This window comes from Belonocnema kinseyi, chromosome 5, assembly GCF_010883055.1.
Source record: "Belonocnema kinseyi isolate 2016_QV_RU_SX_M_011 chromosome 5, B_treatae_v1, whole genome shotgun sequence".
NCBI classification, from domain to species: domain Eukaryota; kingdom Metazoa; phylum Arthropoda; class Insecta; order Hymenoptera; family Cynipidae; genus Belonocnema; species Belonocnema kinseyi.
The window spans coordinates 54,294,886-54,301,038 of NC_046661.1; positions in this window are offsets into that span (position 1 = coordinate 54,294,886).

Below are 6,153 nucleotides of genomic sequence, written 5' to 3' on the forward strand. Positions count from 1 at the left end.
CTCGAGTTGAAGAATCTGTCTCTGTTAGCTTGTCGAAATTGTATAAAGGTCCTGAGAAATGGCCTCATCCCAACCAAGTCCTAACTGACGTAATTGCTGCATGACATAATTGTCCACTGAATTTTCCTTGTTGATGGAAGGCTCATTGGATGCCCACGTTCGAAGTTAAAATTTGTCGGAAAAAATATACCACTAACCTGTTCTTTCAGCTGTTTTACGTGATCGACAGTAGATACTCCGAATAAAAAAGCATCCACATAAAAATCAACCCAGACGCATTGAGTGGCTTCTCGTAATAGAGCCTGATTTTCATCAGCTAATTGCATAAGGCATCAAGTAGACAGAAAAGCAGATAGACCTAATCCGATTGTTAGATGACTGAATCGAAAAGATCTTAGAGATTGATCTGGATTCTATCCCCTTAGAATCCATTAAAGGTCCTGATGCTCATCATGGAACTGAACCTGGGGATACATTTTCCATATATCTGCAGTAATGACATATCGGTGTTGACGGAATCGAACCAGGATTGAAAATAAACTCTGTTGGATGGTTTGGCCTACTGAGAGTATTTGGTTCAAAGAAACTCCCGAATAGGTGTTTGCCGAAGCATCGTAAATTACACGCAGCTTAGTAGAGACACTAGACTCCTTCAAAACCCAATGGTGAGAGAGAAATTTAACGAATTTTTCTGGATGCTCCAGAGGTGCAGGAAGAAGATGGCTTAATTACATATGTTATTTGATGACTCCTCTATAAAGAGCATACAGTTTCGGATTTAAAAAAAGTTTACGCTCAATTGACAAGAATCGTCTTTCAACAATTTGCCTGGAATTCTCAAAGCAAGGAGATGTCAGCGCGGAAAGGCAGCTTTACAATAAAACGACCATCTTCTGCCCTAAGGTGAGGCGCAACAAATGTGGTCATCACAATCCTGTTTTTCTTTAGAAAAATGAACCTTTTTTATACATTTCTCAATTGACCAGCAACGATTTAATTGCTTCGACATGTCCATTGCCATTGATAAGCAGCATATTGAAGAACAGATTCCTGGTTTATCAGGCTGCATCAGCAAAAGGCCTGCTATGACTAGCCAAATTTCGTTTTTTTGTAAGATTGGAAGATTTTTACCAAGTTTTATCTGCCCCACGCAAAAAGAGTTCCAAAAAATAGTAGCATCTAAAATCACATCGATTTTTCCTGGAACGTGGAAATTGGGATCAGCGAAAGTGAGATCATCTGGAATCAAAAGCGAATTCCTGTCAACCCTTTAAGTTGGAAGCATCTCGGCAGTGCGGTCTGTGACTATTAACTGCACGTCCTCCCTGTAACCATTCACTCTAGATTTGATGGTTTGCTAGAGCAAAATGAGAAAATCTGACTGAAATTTGGCCGATTCCAGAAACAGGCAAATTAGCCCTCTTTTCAGCAAGCTTTAGTTTATTACATATCTCAGTGCTAAGATAATTTGACTGAGAGCCGGAGTCCAAAAATGCTCTACACTCTCGTGCTTGACTCTGATTATCGAAAATGATGATGCGAAAGATCGCAAGGATACCTTGATCATTGAAATCATTTAGTCGGCTGGGAAAAGATACGACAGCCGACGCAGAAGTCCGCCTAAGACCATCTTCACTCGCTGGTCCTCATTCTAGATTCTTGGACGTCGAAGTAGAGAAAAGTATGATGTTTCCTGTTACAGCGTAGGCAGTTTCCAGACGCACAATTCTAAAATGCAGGATTACCCCTTAGATAGTTTGTACATAGTTTAAGCCCTTTAACTTCAGTATATTTATTTGAAGCTGACAATGAAAGAAATTCCTTAAAATTAAAAAGTAGCAGGAGACTCTTTACATAGAGAACAAGGTGAATCACTTGTAGATGCGCAGGATACAAACTTCTTCGAAGCATTTTTCAAATTCGGTTTTGTTAAATCAGCTTTATTTACAGGCACGACGGTAGAAAGTGACTCTAACATTTTGCATCTCCTATTTAAAAAGTCAGTTAATTCTGTTATAGTTGGTAACTCTGATTTAGAGACGATTTTCGACTCCCATTCTTTTTTTGTCAGCTCGTCAATTTTAGAAGTTACGACACAAGTAAGAATCGAATTCCACCAATCGCTTTGTTCGCCAAGATTTTTTAGAGATCGAATGTTCTTTAGAATATTTTCCATTAATTCGCGTAAGCCAGAACCCGATTCCCTCTTCAGCGTAGAAAATACGAAAATCATCTGTAAATGAAACTGAACCCGCGTGCGCTTATCTTCTAGCTCATCAACAACATCTGCTGCAGCACCTACTAATGATGACCTTAGATAGAAAAGGTTTTGAACATTACTCACTGCTCTATTTTCAGACGGTCTAAGAAGAAAACTATCTAAGTTTGGAAAAGAGTCAGCGTTTACAGGTGCCTGTTTGACATTTTGATTATTATGGGAATGCTGTCGCTGAAAACCACGGGCAATAGCAGTGAAATTGTAAAAAAGAGTATTTGTGGGCTATTCTATTTTCACTTTCGTCTACTTTGCTTAATTCCTCGATTTCTTGCAGACCTTCTTGAAATTCAACCCAAATGTCATTAATCTTTTCTAACCTAATCTCTAATTCCAAGCAAAGCTGATCTCTTACTTAAAAGTTAGATAGAAAATTATGGAAACTAGTTAAACGCTTTTTTTTGCAATTCGCGTCACTGCTCAAAGAACGCTCGATGACAGGTCGACTTGAAAGCGCCTATTGGCACATTTGTAGAAGTTGGACGCCTATCAGAAAGTCGATTAATCAGGTTCTTACATACTCTGATAAAATCTGATCGGTATACCGACAAGACAACTTTCGTCTTTAGCACGAACGTTGATATCCTTTGAGCACATTGTAAGGCAATACACAGTTAAATATCCAAATTAAATAAAAAGACACCTTGCTTATGCTTTTATTATGATAGAGCTTATAATGATCACTGCATCACTAGAGATTTAAGAATTACGTTGAGATATAGTATCCGCTCGGAAACAACACTTTAAAGTTACACGTGGCCGGGTTCGTTCGAGTCAAAGACACAGATGGTTACGGTACAACACAGGCGCATGCAAATGTCCAATCTACTGCGTATACTGTTCATGAGAAGCGAAATTAAGGAAATGTGTGTTGCGTATAGCGGCGGCAGAAAGCCCCATGTTTTTCAGAAAGCACAAAGCTTCTCGGTATCGCGTTTTGAATTGATTTGATTCTTCGTATTTACTACCTTACAACTGAGCATGTGGTACGAATTTTAGAAACATTTTCAGCACACGCGTTTCCGAAGTAACTACCCTCGGCTACCATTGTGTTTATAACGGGAAATGTTAGGTATATTTTCTCTTGTGTAAAAAGGCGTAATGCAACTTATGAAAATATATATTTGAACATATAAAAATTACAGCGAATCGTCCAACCGCACGTATTAGAACAAAAGACTGATTAATACTACAACTACATAACTAAAAATGAAGACCAGATGGTGTTGGATGGTTAGCGCTAAAAAATTATAATTTGAAATCTAACAGTTATTATTGGAGTATCTGCACTAAGCGTCTCAATTTGAACTCACTTGACTTTATTATTTTTGCATTCTGCTTGATTGTCTCTTGTTATTGCTGAGTAAATACTGATAAATGGTTTGTTATTTACAGTTTTGCTTCTGTGAATAAATCAATATTAATGGACATCTTTGCAGTTGGAAACAAAGGGAGAAGGTTCTAATGAAACCATTAAAAAATAAAAATAGAAGAATAAATAATACAAGAACCTTATGCTACTCGAAGACGGAAAATTTCTGATACGAGTTTCATTAATTTTTCAAACGATATGAGAGTGAGGCAAAAATATGAATTTCCCGCAATAAAGAAAGAATTTGTAAAAACAAAAGACAAGTCGGAAGATGAAATATCGCATTATCGTCACGCAAATATCAATAGTGAATGATGAATGGATGAATGCAATAAATGATTATTTGAAATCAATAGAGAAGAATTAAGTACGGTATTTTTCAGATCGCCCAAAGGTCGGAAAAGACGGTAAAGAGCTGAATATAATTGATTTGAAATGGGTATTTAAACAAAAGGACGACAGTTTTCGAACAATTAAATTTAAAGCAAGATTAGTAATAAGAGGATTTAAAGACACAAACTCATATGATTGAAGAGACAAATACACGCTAGTTTCAAGACTGAAATTTTTCTACGAACAGTACTTGTCCTAACAAACTTTCCTGATCTTGAAGCATGCCAATTAGATGTAGAGTAATTTTCTTAACGGAACGATAGAAGACGACGTGTATATGGAAATTCTAGATAGAATGGATGTTTCAGAAAACTACGACGGTTACAGTGTGCAAAATTAAGAAAGCTCTTTAGGGGTTACTAATTAGTCTCAAACGATGGAAAAAGAAATTTACCGAGGTGGAAAATTTTTTGAGGTTCGTAAAAAATGATTATGGTCCTTGCTTGTACACTTTGTGTTATGAAAAATCTAAAGTTATTTTACTTACATATGCTAACGATATGTTATCAGAAAGTCATGACAAGGAGAAATTAATAGGCGCAAAACCAAATTAATGAATTCTTTTGAAATGACGAATTAAGAGAAGACACACTAGATATTCCGTACCGAGAAACTACTGATAGTCTTTCATATTTAGCTGGTGCTACTCGTCCAGATATTGTCTAACCGGTCACTTTTTTAAGTAAACGTCAAATTAACCCAACAGAAAACGAGTGTAATATAGCTAAAAGAGTATTTAGGTACTTCAAGGGTACGAGAACGGTTGGTTCAAAATATTCAGGACGATGGCATTGCTTATTAGTCTATTTAGATGAAAGTTTTGCTGATAGGAAATCATGAGTTTCCATTTGTGGTTATATAATTCTACTGTTTTGAGAAACGATATCTTGGCGTGCGCATAAATTAACTTATGTTGCTCTATCAACCTATGAAGCTGAGTAAGTGGCAATGAACCAAGCTTTCCAAGAAATAATTGCTACTTACAAATAGATAATGCGCATATCTAATGAAAGTTTACTTCCGGATATACTTCTATGTGATAATAGAGCAGCAACTATTTGTGCACAGGCGAGCTGTGAAATAGATTGAGACACATGACTGAGGTACATCAGGACTATTTGAAAGAATGTGTAAAATACGACCGAATTGTTATTAAATGGGTCTCTTCAAAAAATCAGTGGGCTAACATAATAGCAAAATCAATATGCTTTGAAATCCATATTTGATTACGAGATAAAATTTTTAATTATGACTATTTTCAATAAATGGCCATTTAACTGTTAAAGGTAACAAATAATAACGATATGTGTTAAGTAATTTTAATATTATATTTCAGGAAGCCATTGAATTAATTGTAACCATGGGTTAGACAAGAGGAAGACAGTTTTTAACAAAGTATTTTATGACGGTAAAACGAGTGGTAGAATAATGAAAACGACATAAATATATTCTACGATTGTTGATAAGAAGCAAATGAATATGAAACAATGTAATTTTCTTTAAATAATTAAGACTTTTGTTACTTTGTCACTTAGTTTAAGATTTAAACTACTATTATGATTATATTTTCATGATGAACGACGTTGTGATATTATTTTTGAGATTAATTAAGTCAATCTCGGGAGGGAGTGTTAGCGTATTTAAACTAAATGTCTTAATTTAAACTCGCTTGACTGAATTATTCTTGCATTCTCTTTGATTGGCTGCTGTTGTTGCTAAGTAGCTATTGATAAACGGTTGGTTGATCACGGTTGTGCTTCTGTAAATAAACTAATAGTAAGGCCATGTGATCAGTGGGTCACGTGACCAGATTCCTACCTTACCGAAACTTTATTTATTTCCTGAATTTTATTCACGCGAAGCGCCCAGTGATTCCAGATCTGAAACGAGACGTGGTCCAATGCTATGACACGTCTATATACGTGTGAATATGGTAGGAGACGATATAAATGCCTGGGTTGCGCGCGCAACCCATTTCTCCTCTTCTGAATTTGAAAACTCGCAGGTGCGGGATTGCCGGTCGGAACACTTCGGCGGTTCTATTTATATCTCTATCTGCTTTGAAATAAAATGAAGAGATTGGGATTTTAATATTTCCAGATTTCGATGCTGG